Genomic DNA, 15,379 nt, shown 5'->3' with positions numbered 1-15,379 from the left:
CAAATTTAACCAATTCCATAATAAGAAGAAAGTTTAAATACAAGTTTCAGATTCTGTACTGTGTAATTCTCTCAAATACTTGTACAAGTCTACTTTTTCAACATGTTTCTATTACTTTATTGCAAGACATGCCTACACAAATTGTAGAAAAGTGTCATACTGAAACAGCTGAACTAGCTATGCTTAAGTGCTGTCAAATACGTTAAGTTAAAAATGCAGGTAAATCCACCATCAAAATCTATAAAGAAATCATAGAATTGATGGAGAAGACTCCTGGCTATTGCAAGCTAGTTGGCTGCATGGCCATCAACAAAAACTACTTCAAATAAGGCCCTCTTTGTTTAGGCAGTAATCTGTGCAAGCTCACAAAAATAATTCCATTAAACTGTGGACTGTATTAGAATTATTTAAAACTATTAGTGACTGCATAAATTTAAAAGCCAAAAGATTCTGTAAATTATTTCAATATTCTTTCTCCCTCTACAAACTGCTACAAAATCTGAAATGTTAAAGGAAGCACGCTTGTGTGCATATGTGTGTATATTATACACTTCTCCAAAGACTGAAATGAAAAAATATATCTGAGTTCTATTTGTGGGACATTTATAACCACGTGTTTATAATGCATGTACTGCAATGGTGGGTTTGTTCATTCAAAAAATACGAGCCCTTAACAACTGCTTTCTACACCAAGAGAGTTCACAGTCTGAGGAAAGGATTTCTTATTTTTGAGCAGCTGGAAGAAAAGTCACCAATATCCACCTTGGATACTCTAACAGAAATCTTAAGAAAGGAGGATTTCACACTGCTTGCAAATATCACATGCGTATACATTATGGCAGAATTTAGAAGCCAAACTACTAAATTATGATATATCTGTCTGTTTCATAAACAAAGTTGTTAACCATGAAGAAATTAAAGCCTAGCTGCTTTTTACCATGCCCAGCACAATTAGGTAATTGGGGACGCCACTCATTGGATTCCTGAATGCCCATCTTACTGTTTCTCTGGAATTCCAATTAACTAACTGCTACAAAGTTTCTGCCATTAAATTAACAGTAATGAAATTCAGTAAAATTGTTTTCCCAGTGCCATCAGGTATTCAGACATATCCTAGTGTGTTACAAACATGGCACAGTCTCTCATTTGAGCATATTCAAATAGGATTTCGCTACACAATTTTTATTCATCTTCACCCATTTCCCCTTTTTTAACTCCATCACTTTGGTGTTTAGCTGGCTGACAGCTTCTGCCCTTAAGACAATTGGCAAACGGACACCCATGCTCCTTCTACCATAAATGACATCAAATTCTGCTATTCTACCCAGAAGCTATCATTCTTAAATGGTTTTATTACCTATTTATCATTTCTGCTAGTTTCTTACTGTCATATCAGTCAATGTGAAAAGTCTTCACATGCAATATGTTCCATCTCCAAATCTAACAAAACCAAACTGGGAATGTAACTTAAAGGTTTAAAATTTCATTTGCTAAGAAATTACTTAAGAATGCCTTTTGTTCACTAAACATAAGCAGCAAAAGAAAAAAGTCATTAAAATTGTTACAAATTTCAAGTGTCACTATTGAAAAAGTTATTGTCACGCTATACCGCCTGCAAGACCTATCACATATTTCGGCTCTGCATTACAGTTATTTTATACAAACAATGTACCTAGGCTGAGGAAGGGAAGAAGCTGGGCCTCAATGCTGAATATATCTATTTGCTCACTTTGTTTAAAGTGAGCAACGGACCCTAAAATCAGGGCCAGTGCCTTTAAAAGTACCAATGCTTTCATAGGAAGTGTTTCTAAAGTGCAACATCCCTTGCAGAACTATAAAGGTGACTAATGAATGTTTTCACAAACTTACAGTAATTTTTTCATAATTTAAGGACGATTGTTCATTAATCTATGTCAAAAAAATCCCCAAACCAAAAAACAGACAGGGTAAGCTTTTATTATATTTAGATCCCATGGTCTTAGCTTGTTTCTATTACACCTATAACCTTTGCCCAATCCAGAAAAAGAAATTCACAACTACTTTTTGTCTCTGAAGTGAAGGTGATTATGCAAATTTTGGGACTCATGAAGAGCTGTCCAGAAACTGGGTTTTTGTTTGGTGGTTAAAGAGCGTATTTTTCATTTCATGTTACCTAAGTAAAACAGCCTGTCTTTTTTTGGTTACTGAATTTGATCAATAGCAAAGGATGCTATACAAAACCATGCTTTTCCCCCCAGTGTCACTGACATGGGTTTCTCCTACAAGAGAAGGAGCAAGGAAGAGCAAACCAAAAGCCCCTGAAGGCCACCCTTCGGCCAGCCCGCAGCTCCAGCTTCCAGCACGCTGCCTGACCTGAACATTTTGCCCACATGAGGGTAGTGTAAGCTAATTTCTGAGTAGGGGCATGTTGCTCAAATCTACATCTCTCACGCAGAACACTGTTTAGAAAAAGTGGTTGCTATTTAAAAAACACATCACTTGAATTTCAAATTTGGTACAAAGAAGAAAATAGCAGCAACAAAGCTGAGACAATTCAATGGGGTTTTTTAGGGGTTTGGGGTTTTTTTAACACGAAGAACAGACTGCAACTACTCCGCTCCCCCTTCCCCTCACTTCCACCCTTAATTCTGGTTTTCTAGGTACTAAGGTTTTCCCAAGTCTTATGGCTAGCTGCCAGCTCCACCAAGTGAGTTGGAGCAGAGCTCTCCCCTCTGCTCGGCCCCTCCCCTGCGCAGCCCTAGGCGCCCTGCCTGACATGCTTTTCAAGGCGTGCTAGACTGCAGCGCAGACTTTCTGGCTCCACTTCCATTGTTTGCTCGGCTGCTTTGCTCCTTATCCAGAGCCTGGATTAGCATAAGAATACTGTCTTCCCCCTCTGCAAGCCAGCTCCCCTCTAGAAGACCTCTACCCCTTAAGAATAAACACGGGGTTGGGGTTTTTTTTTCCCAGATTTTCTCTTTAAATCCTCTTTTCCTATTCAAGACTTGTAAAAACCAATAAAATAAATGCTAAACAAGCAAGGCTGACAAGGCTCAGAAATGCCCGATTGCACAGATTAGGAATTACCAAGGTCACAAGAGTCAATTTGATAATGCTATTCACGGAGCATTCACTCCTCACACTCACGTTGCAGGTATGATTTTATAGTTATTAAAGGATATACTTTCCAAACAGAGCAGAGAATAAGTCAGTTCTAGGAAAACGTAACAGAAAGGAGACCTTAAACCCTCCCTTCCTTTTTTTTTTTAATTTACCCCTGGAAGACGGGAGTTTCAAATTATTGAGAACAGGCAGAAAGCATTACTTATCAACACAACTTCCAGCCAAAAATACAAACCAACCCCCTCCGAACTGCTAGTAGCGATGCCTTAAACACGGGAATCGCTGCTGCCTACTTTTATAACCGCAAATCCTTTCCCTCTGGTATCTGACCAAGACGCTATGGTGTCCCTTGTAAAGCAAGTGACATGTGATCTAGTATTAAAAAAAGCCAACAGAAGAGCATTTCACAAGATGCAAACTACTTGCCCTCAAAACGCTTAAAACTGAACATGGACATATTTTTTTGTTCTGCTACCCATAACTGCTGTCCAAATTAATTCATACACCATTTTGTGAACAAGATAAAAAACACAGTTGCAAATGTTACTTCATAAATAAGCCACATAATTTTTAAATCATCAACTTCAGCACTCCCCATTGCAACAGGCAAGAGAAAAGCTTTCTTTAACAGTTCAATACATACAAACAGCAGAGACAAGACTGGCATCATGATTTGCCAATACAAAACGCTGCTTGGCAAGGTCAGCCTTAATCCTCGTTTTCCTCACCTGCTTGCCATGCCCATTGAAGCACGGTACTCTGCTGACAGGAGTAACTCCCAGTCTAGCTGTTCTCACAAATCACTGTAAATAACACACAGATATTCCCAAAGGAGCAGTCTCCACCAGTCTTCCAAAGAGACCTTTTAATAGCTAGATAGGCCAAATAAACGAAGTAGTAGATGCTGCTCCTTTACACTCCTAAAACATGGATGTGGCGGGGCAGAAGTTATTCTTTAGAGCATTCTTACTACAGAAACAAAATTTCAGATATGCACTTTGCATATTACATTTAACGGTCAAGTTTGTTCTTTGTTAGGTTATATTCGTTAGGTTAACTTCATTAAGTTATATTGCCCTTCTAACTTTAAATTGCTGAAACGCGCCCTTTCAACCTCTCTTACAATTCTTTTGAATTATACAAATAGTCAGCTAACAATTCTTCTGTCATGTGTGAGCCTCGACACTCACTCCCGAAACTCATGTTGGGATATTTTTACGAGATTACAAGCTCCAGACACAAAACCCTCCACAGCAAGGGCAAGAGAAGAGAGCAAGTATTGTTGGTGGCAAGTCTAGCATAGCCTAAACCAGAATCAATGGCAGTTTTAATTAATATGCCGGGTTCCGAACAGCTGTGGTGGCTGATGAGCTGCTGCTTACTTGATACTGCCACAGAGGCACTGACCTCCAGCAAAAGAGCAAGGTGGACAGCTGAGGATAGTAACTTCACAAGCCATCTCACTAGTAACTCCTAGAGCTTGCAAGGAGAACCCTGATACATACAAGTAGGTTAAAGCTTCAATAGGCCCAAGCATAAAAAGAAAAAAAGGAAAAAAAGAAAGGAAAAAAGAATAAAACCCCAAATCCATCGGCAAGTACCTTGTAATTACAACATTTATTATCTTACATAGAACCTGCAAAATACTCGGTTAGTCTCGGTATCATAGAGTGATAAATGCTTATGTATAAAGCACGACATGCTCACACACAGAGTTATTTCGCAAATACTGGATATTAAATTAGGTGCCTATATTAAGAAAGTGCTTCCACAGTACAAATAATCTAAAATGAGTTCTACGCTGCATTCAGTTTCTACTTTCATCTGCAATACTTCATTTTTAATTGTGAAGTATGTAAGAAAGTATTATTGCTCTGGGAAAAACTTCCAGGACTCTAGATGGATGTGTCTGAGCTTATCTGACCCTATTAGTATTCTGCAAGTTTTGCTGAGATGAAAATACATTTTAATGCAGACCAAAGTTAAACTCTAAGTGCATTGTAGATCTGCGTGGTTAAATAACTATAGAAACAACATGGCATGCACATGCACACAAAATACTCCTCTTAAATTTAAACAATGTACTTTCATCAAATATAGTTTCAAAGACATTTCTAAATCCAAACACAGTAATCTTTCAATAAGTAGACAGAGTTCAAAGGTAATGTTTATACATCAACAGTTATAGTTCCCTATTTCCCTGCAGTGAAGTGCTAAAGCAATACTGTTAATTTTTTTCCACACAAAATTCAAAACCAAACATACACACAAGAAGCATGACTAGAAAGCTCAATGGGATTAAAATATTTGAATTTGGAGTTTAGTAGTTTTACTAGTAGTATCTCTCCCATTAGTATTCAAGCAATTATACCACTTCTTAGTGCAAAAAGGTTGTTTTAAATACACTAAGAAAGAAATGTTTTTCAACAAGTGTTGCACACTAGAGCTAAGAATAGCAAACCATCAACATATAAAGTAGCAGTTTGTTTGGTTTTGTTTGTTTTTAGATTAAATGAAACTTCACATTCAGCTAACAAAATCCTTTTTTTTTTTCATACAAATCTTTGCTTTTCTCTCCATATTGTAAGAAAGCAACTGGACTGAGACCTAAGGAAACTAAGAAGGTGCAGAGATAATACTATATATTCCTTCTCTTACCAATTTCACTTGCTCTCCTACTTTTTCTCTTTGACCCTTGTGGCGTGTGACTTAAACTGCCCATACTCAGTACTACAGGGATGATCTGGACACTATTTTTTATTGTAAACATTTTCCCTATTCCCCCATCACCCTTAAACTTGAAAGTATCTCCTGTGATGTCTCAACAGTTCCTTAAGCTAAAAATCTTAAAAGTAAATCCATCTGCCTCCTAAGTCACCTCTTCATTAACTTTGGCAATTCAATTATTCCCTAGTCATTCAAGATCTCATTCTTATAACCATCTCATTCTGTCTTTTCTAACGTTACTTCTGTCAAGGCCGTTACTGCATCTAAAAGTCATTTATTCCTTCCACATCTCCACTATCAAAACCTTCTTTCTTTCATGGTTCTTTAGCCTACACTAATCACCTCCAATAGGACAGAATTAAGGCTGATTTAAATTAAATCTGTGAAGGAAAAATTGAGGGTTACAGGAAAACCACAGATTCCATAACAGGAAGAAATTTCTGTTATGAGTTGAAGAGAATAAAGAATTATTTTTAGCAGAAAGAAAAGGGACAAAATAGTCATCGTTACTGAACCTTCTCTATCAAATGCCGTACAGTATCTTGTAATGACCATTCCTCTGTCACATCCCGAGTATTTTTTCCATTCCCCTTTCTTCTTTGATTTTTCACACACTCGAGTTAAGAACTGTACTGAAACAAAACCAGCAGATGAAATACTGTAGTATAAATACAGCTCTACTCAAGAGGCAGATGGGCCCATCATTCCTATGCTCTGACCTTAAGAGCAGTCAGGAGGATGTGTTTAGGGCCAGAGTATAAAACCGAGAGAACTATTAGGATGTTCTTTCTCCGGATATCCCACTATATTCATGCTGTAAAATTTATTCACATGACCAATACCTACAGAGGGATCTACTCACCATGAATGTACCCATCTACCCCCTTTAAACCCATTTACAGTGTTCGTCTCTACAACAGTCGGCAATAACTGAGTATCACGTGTAGCTCTACCCTGTTGTAAAAAAAACCCTCACAGCTCTGGAAACACATACATTAACACTGCTAATGCTTTCAAAAACTTTCTTGATAAGCTATCAATTGGCTGTCACAAGGTACATGAACATACTTTATCCAAATTCCAGTTTCACAAGAGAACTGTAAAACTTCTTCCGTAATCCTTAGAAGCATTTTGCTACTCACATCCCCTCGGACAGTGAGAGACATACAGCAAGCTATTTTTGTTTATATACTCTATCTGAAGCGCAGTTTTGATATTCTTGATATTCTGGTACAGAGAACTAGTACAGCAGACTGCAGAGAATATACTTCTCCCAGATCACAAATCTATAAATGCATTACATGCCCAGTTATAACTGCCCCCCTTGTAGTAACAGCAGCTTAAACCTTAAGTTTAATCATGCATACTTATGTAGAAATGCTTATTTTCAATTGTGAATTTTTCCCTCTTCCTTCAGTTACAATGTGAGCTACACAATTAGCTTTTTTCTTTTTTGGGGGGTGAATGGTCAAACTAAATATCTGTTTGCCACAGAGATGAATGTTTTAGTTTTCCGAGGAATTCATTTCAGCTTATCAATTTACCAGCTGTAAAATTCTCAAATGCATGAACACATTTAAAAGTAACATTTACAAGACCATGGAATTAGGAGACTTACTTGCTTTCAAGTATGCCGTACATTTCATACTGGGTTTTGAATTCCTATTAAACCCAACTGACAAATAACAGCAAGAGTAGCCACTCTCACAGGTTCAAGACTTCCAAAACCTCTATTTGGATGCTCAAGTTTTTCTTCCCAGTCACAGGAATGGTGACAGCATGCTTTCTTTTCATAAAACTGTACGTCCACATAAGGATTCAGCTACTACTCAGGCTCTGGCTGAGCAACAGGCAGGGGAGGGGGGAAAAGCACCCATCTACTGATGTATGGAGACAGTAAAAGCAACAGAACTGTTGATGCTAATTTTGTAAGACTGATAAACTTTTTTTTTTTAATTAAAATTAAATTTAATTTATTCAAAGATTGAGGATATCACCAAACAACAAATCTACGGAGGGGAAAAACTGAGTAGATTACAAGTGTATATTTGCAAATTCTATGATAACTTGAAGTGCACAGAACTTCAAGACACCTGTATAAACATCCCTCTTCTCATACACTGCCATCACAAAGACTTCGGGGAGTCTCCTCTGTACAGGCAGACCCCTAATCACTTTCATTCCATTGAAAGCCTAGACCAAACTGTTCCTGTAAAAAAATGTTCATATGCTTTACCTGACGATTGAAACAAACCGTTGTTTTTCAAAAAACAGCAACTTGAAGCAACATGTTTGAATGAGAACAGGCATTTTATATCTTGGAAGAAGAACAACAAAATGCGTTTGAAGCATGGTCAAATGTAGCCATTTGGGGACCGTTCTGCACATCCTCACTGTGGAAATTCTCCTAATGCATAAGGCTGCTGACCCCTTTAGCATTACTCTAATAGATTCAAATTTCCTGTCACTAACTGTCATCAACCTCAGACATTTAAAACCTGAGTGCAAGATGCGCTGTTTATATCAAAACATGGAATAATCAGTGCACAGAAACTTCCTCATTACTCTAAGAGAGCCACAGCTTCCAGGAAATTCACGTTAAAAAATCAGGAACATGAGGCTGCTGTTTTTTTCAAAAGCTCGTATACAACACATACAAATGCAGGCAGATACATAACTTTTTTTCCATGTAACGTACGCATTTGATCATCCACATGACTATTCTTTTTTAATACATATTAAACACTATTCCAGACAAGTTTTCACTGAGAGGCAAGAACCCAAAGGACTAAGTGAACCAAGTACTTAGTCCTAAATATGTTGTCTTTCTGATTTGTGCATTCACAGAGTTGCAGAAGATAGGACATCCATTTCATTACCTTTATGCATGTATTGCAGGTGCTAATAACTACGTTCACGAGAACAGATGGGTAACACTCAGGTTCTAGCAGGTCTCTACTAAGATGCCACGGTCTCTCAGAGCTTTCCAGATACAGGTATGCCATCGTGTTTCTAAATCTTCACAGTAATGTCTACTCCTCTATTTCTTATCTATTATAATGTTTTAATATTTTACAACTAGTTGCCTTACTACTTTAACTAAAGAACTGTCTACTGTGGGAAAACCGAAATGCTTGTTCTGGTGGAGATAGCAGCAAGGCTCCCCTTTTCTCTCCTAAAGCAAATACTTGATCACAGCTCATCCTACCTAAATAGTTGTATTTTCCTTACCCTAAATTCATACGAAATAGCTCAAATAACTTTTTCCTTCATCATCCTTGCTTCATTAGTCATTCTAGAGCTGTATACTTCCTTTATTTTTCCCCAAGCTATATTATCTTATCTTTCTTCCTGTTAGCTTGCTCTTCAGAATATTAGTAAATACAACTAAAGTATTACTGTTTTTTGGCATATAGCCGCCTCACCTGCCTCTTTTTTCTTTTTCAAACCATTCTGTTGTGAAACCAGAATATCATTACTCTGTTTTCTTACTCATTTTCTAAGCAAATTCTGCTTATTTCTAACTATAACTAGAAACATCACTAGCAGCCTAAGACTTTAAATGGTGCATCCACTTTTATGACTGTGTACTTGCACATAGTAGCTGAACCAGTGTTTTACATCTGTTCTTCCCTATACATATAAGGCATACCATCCTAATATTTGGATTACATTATTAGAAATAACTAGTGCCATTATCACAACAAGTTCATGCATATGGAAGAAAAAAATACTTTTTTTTTTTAAATTAACTCGTACCATCAACAGGTTATCTTCCATTCTACAGTACGAACAGATTTCCCTGTTTTCCAAAAAAGGCAAAATATTTAAATTAAGTGTCATATGACTACCCAATTCATTAATATTTACCTCCTAATTATTCAGATTATTTTTTACCCTAGGTATTTTAACAAAGAAAAGTTTCAGAACAGAATATTTAAGTTTTAAAAGATTCAAATTATTACTCAAGTTCCTGAAATTCCTGTACTGTGTTGTAAACTCAAAGCATACATATTTTAAGGACACGATAAAAGTATGCCTTCTTTACCTAGACTTGGCTATGGTATGCATTTAACTTTTTAAAAGGATATTACATATCTGGATTAGAAATAGAAAACTAGCAAGTTTCTATCACATTGTTTTTTATGAAGATTAGGGATCTTATACAAGGACCCTTATCTAAATCAATCTTAGATTTCAGTAAGTTAACAGGCAGCTGTTTATTATTTTAAAATACATTTTAACTGGATGCCTACATTTATTTCCATGCAATTCCATATCAACTACAACACTTCAGAAACCCTTCACCAAACATTTCATGAAACTTATCATAACATCATAAGCTTGGAACCTCTGGAGAAGAACATTCTTGACTTTTAAACCTAGCTCAGGGGAACCTAGTCCCTAATTGACTTTTTAGGACTGCTTCAAAATAGTACCATGAGAAAGAAATGTTTATCTGCTTCGTTTTGCCTCAAGGAAAAAAAAAAAAAGGGGAAGAAAGGGGGAAAAGAAAAGCAATTCTTGAAATGAAAACAAAAACAGTCCCTGTATTAATGTTTAGTAGGTAACCACATCTTACCATTCTTAATCTAAACATTAAGTCAACAAATAAGCAAAAAAGAAAATCTGGTATGTTTCTAATTACATATCCATGTTACAGCAATCTGATTGTAAAACACATTCCTATCAATACAAACATCTTCAGACTGTACTGTGAATGCATTCCCTGTATACTTTTCTCACCATACGTTCTTGAATTAGTTCTCTATCGTACCCCACAGAATTCCCATCCTCAGATACGGAAACAAGATAGAAAATTTAGCCTCCTCTTACTACATAGGAACTTTCCTGGATTTCTTTGAGATATGTTAACCACTACACTTTCAACAGGAGCTTCTGAGCCAGACAGAGCCAACATAAAAACTGTAAAAATGAAGGGATTCTTGGACAGCTTAACTCGACCTTCCTGAACCTGACAGTCTTGGCCTAGCAACAGGGAAGGCTCTTGTTTTACACCATCTGAGATTGAGATGGCCACACTACTGGAACAACCTGGGCTAAGCCAGGACAAATGGAAGTAAGGAAAGCACTGTCAGGAGGATACTGGTCAAAGGACCAGCAAAACGTGTGACAGCACGCCGCAGAACAGAGTAGCTCCAGAGTGGAATCACTGGCACTTCCTGTTTTGATCAACTGATTCAAGAGAAGACACGGTCTTCTGGTTACTCCACTCCTGGAAAATGCTTTGAGCACACTGACCTGCATTTCCCATTTGTGGTTTGAGCCTGAAGTGGCTCAGCCTGTTTGTTATGGAAGTAACTCCTAGCAAATAGTTTGCCGCCAAGGAAATTCAGTGGCAGCTAACCCAGCTTTACAGAGTAATTGCTTCCTAACTGAATGAAGGAGATTTTACGCAGTCTTGATGGATAATAAAGAAAACCATTGCAGGAACACCATCTCATCACTGGCAGATTTTTTTCTGTAACACTTGGCATGTGTTCCTGACTACTGAACGAACAAGCTCCATCACATGAGAAGAGATGGTTCTACCACCGCTGGTTTGGGAGGAGACAGAAAGATGACAACTCTATGGACAGTAGAAGCTGAGAAGTAGGAAGTTAGTCCTGAACTGTCAACTGAAGTTATTGGTTCAGCAGTTGTACATTAGAGGTCTTTTATCTCCTTCTAGTTGATGCCTTGCTGCAGGCAAGTCAAACTAAGGGAGTATTTTACATTTCAATTCGGGGTGGGGGGGTGGAATTAAGTCATCCAAGTCCAGTTTTCAATACCCCAAAGAACACAAAGTAATCATACAACCAAAATTTTTATCTTAAATAAAGAGACAACATGATACAGGAGACCAGTTGCAGAAGGTAATTAAGCATACATAGCCATACTGATTAAGTATAATATACTAAGCTGTATTTCTCCAGTACATCACACCGGAAATGCTGAAGACTTGCACAAATTCACAGTTGCAATTACAAGACAGACGTTTACTCTACTAAGTGAGACCTAAGAAAATTTTATGCTGTCTTAAAAAATAGAGTAAAACTAGCAAAAGTACAGTGAAGGGCCGTATTACAGAGAGATGCCATATTAATGAAAGATTAAAATAAACCTTCTTGAGAGCTGTGAGATATGTATGATACTCTTCATTGAACCTTAACATGGAGGAGGTAACTAGAGAGATTTAATTACAATTTCTCTCTGTACACCACCTAGGAACTAACAAATTATCAGGCAGCAGTTTTAGATGCAAACAAAATGCACCTTTTGTATATAACAAACATTTAAAACTAAAGCACTCACGTTCACAGGGTTTTGTGGGTGTCAAAATCAAAAACGGACTCAAAAAATACACCTGAAAGCAGGTCAGACTGGGAAATACAATACCACCCATTTCTCACTCAGGAAGTACATAAAATGTCTGATCAACACCTGGGACAATGTACTCTGTCAACATCTGGTATTTATAGTTTTTCCCCTCTTTTGACCTTGGTAACCTTACCTTTTGTCTTTGTTACCTTGTACCTTACTTGAATTGAAATTCAAGTATAAAGGTATGAAAACAGGGAGGTAGAACAAACACAGGAACAGAAATGATTAGCAAAAGGACTTGTTTTTATTTGGTTCTGACAAGCTCCCTTCTTCTTGCCATTTGTGTGCTTGTTGACTTACAAGCCCATAATACTTAGTAAAAACAGGACAAGCTGTGTCAAGATAGGGAAATTTTGTGGTGGAGTGGTGTTCCCATTTTATTTTTTGCCAGATCAGCTATTTACATACAGGGAAAGCACAAAACAACCTCCCTCCCTCAATTCTTGCTAATACTATTACTATTTTAAAGGACAGTGGACAAGAGGGGAAAAAAGGTAACTTGTGCAGGTGGTTTGGGTGTATGTGTGTGGTGGGTCTGTTTTGTTTTTCCCTTTTTAAAATAATATTGAATCCAGAGTTTTCAACCCAACTGTATATGCTTATGCTCTGCCACTTGACACCGGAAAGCTTTTGCCCAGCCATATCAGCAAAATAATAAGTGTCAGCAAAAAAAGCCCTTCTCTGTGTAACAGAAGGGCACCCACCCATTTTTCAGCTCATTTCAATTCAAGGTAGCATCTGAAAGACACTTAAGAGGGAAATACAGATGATATCTCGAAGACATACTGATCAGCATTTACTGGTACTCTTTATTCAGAGAGCTGACCTATACATGGAGTCTCCAAGCATTACCTTTCCCTCAAATCTCTTATACGAAAGGAATGAAATTTTTCATTAATAAAGTTTGCAGTATTTAGAGAATTAGTGCTGTATCAGCTCTGAATGCTTTGGGAGTGGGATCATCGAGAACAGAGGGCAGAGTGATGAAGAACTGTTTTATGATGACCCTCTACCATTCTCTAATCCTACAAAACCCTGAGATTTACGCACAGACAATCTTTTCATTTCAGCATATCGATTGCTCTTCTAAATGGCTGATGTGGTTCTAGTGTCCACAGCAGACCCTCTAGGTTAATGAAGCTATTTAACGCTACAAATAGCTCTTAAAGTACACAGTCTTCTATTAGTATGCATATGTTGCCCAAACACTTAATCTCAATTTTGAAATTTGCTTGTAATTACAAGCCCAAGAATAGAAACTGTTCTTTCTGGTAGACAAAAGAGTGATCTTCCAAGACAGTGCCTCATCTGCAGAGTCCTCTACTGATTAACAATTTGAGAACTGTTATTTATTGTTCGACTGTCTCCCTCATTGGAGGAGAAATTATCTGCTCTCCTCCCCAGGGAGAAAAAGGGAGGAAATTAGTTCCTGGTTTTGTGTCAGTGCAAAGTCCATAATTTTCAGCACTGACTCCAGAAGACCATTATTTTTGAGTAGAACGCAAGTATGTTAAATCTATGCTAGTTGTTGCTTTGTTTGCAAGTTGTATAGTACAACTGGCCTTTGAATCATCCAACATATTTTTAGGAATATGTGATTGAATGAGACGAAATAGTACTTGCCTGTCTTCTTGTCTCGTCAGGCATAAAATAACCTGAGTAAAATAGGAAGGTGAAAGAAGCTAACATACATCATCATGACATGCTTTCAGCATACAGACCAGATCACCTCAAGTACTGTAGATTGACTACAAATTTTGCACTTGTCACCACGAATTCCAACTTCATAGCTTTGTGAATTTGCTTATAGTGTGCAGGAGGTTTCAGGTTTTGAGCAGCAAGTCAGCTAAAGATAAAATACGGGTTAGCTGAATTCAATGCTGATCTTTCCCTTGAAGCTGTTTCTCTAAAATTTGACCTCCAAAAGAGGATACATGCTTCTCTCTGTCAGTCAAATGTATGAATGTCAAATGTACGTTAAGATTCTTTGGCTGATCTCCATAAGTGAAAGAGGCAAAATCCTGTTGGAAGTAAAGTTTGTTTTCTTGAAAAGCGGCTCAACATCTGTTTGTAACAGTGGACAAAATCTGCAAGATAACATAATCCGAGATGAAAACTTCCTTTGAGAACAAGCAGATGCCGACTGGTGAAACCTGCTAGTGTAAGCTACTGAAGCTGTCCCACCTGTTACAGAGACCCCATTTCTACCCAAATGGGAAAAAATGAGAAGGACCAACAGCATCACAGCTTAAAAAAACACTCTTATGTGGGCATTGCCTCAGCTCTAGTTACGCAAAACTGGAACAGTGAGAAGCTAGATGTAGGAGGGCCAGTGCTCACTGTCTGTTTTTTAAACAGATTTAATATTGCAGAAGAAAATTCTGAAATACGTCAGAAATCTGACATTTCAGGATTATTCTACTCAGCTTCTTAAGTTACATAAAGGCAAAAAAGCAGTAAGCTATAAACCAAACACCCCCATCACTCATAATCAATCACAGGAATGCCTTCAAGATATTGAGGCAGTGGAATTTAGTACAAAAAACCCCATAATGTTAGTATTACTGCTATTAATAAAAAAACCCCAGCATAATAACATTTTGTACCAATCAAACACTATGCCAGAAGACAAGATGCCCAACAAGCATGTTACTTAATTGTGTTACCAGTCCTTTATTTCAACTAAAGCATTAGTAATAACCATGACCAGACAGATTGTACCAGATAAAATTTGTCTAATATGGTAACTTTTTTTCAATGTATCCTTCTATAACAGATGTCTCTATAGTTCATGCTGTTTTGTCTTTTTTCGTAACTGAAACATGGACAAAGTAGATCAAACAGCTGTTTCAGTATTGTATTAAAGACTGTCACTAGCATAAAAAAAGAAGGCTCAGAAATTTTTATAAGAAAAATATGGTGGCTGCTTATCGTATGCTTTTTACCCCTGAAATACTCGAAATAAAATTCTGTATGCATTAACCTTACCTCAGAATTAGGAAACTGAATTAAACTGTATTGTACTTCAAGCTTCCTCCAGACTGTTTTCATCTGTACTTCCACTTCATTAGTTCAAAGGTGATATTATGGAAATGCATATTTCTATTAATCTGTAAAACAGGGAGAGAATTTGACTTAAGTATCCGAAGGAATTGTATTGACAGTT

The sequence above is a fragment of the Gavia stellata genome, chromosome 9, assembly GCF_030936135.1.
Source record: "Gavia stellata isolate bGavSte3 chromosome 9, bGavSte3.hap2, whole genome shotgun sequence".
In the NCBI taxonomy this organism is placed as follows: domain Eukaryota; kingdom Metazoa; phylum Chordata; class Aves; order Gaviiformes; family Gaviidae; genus Gavia; species Gavia stellata.
The sequence above is the reverse complement of the archived record's forward strand: the minus strand, read 5'-3'. Positions refer to the sequence as shown.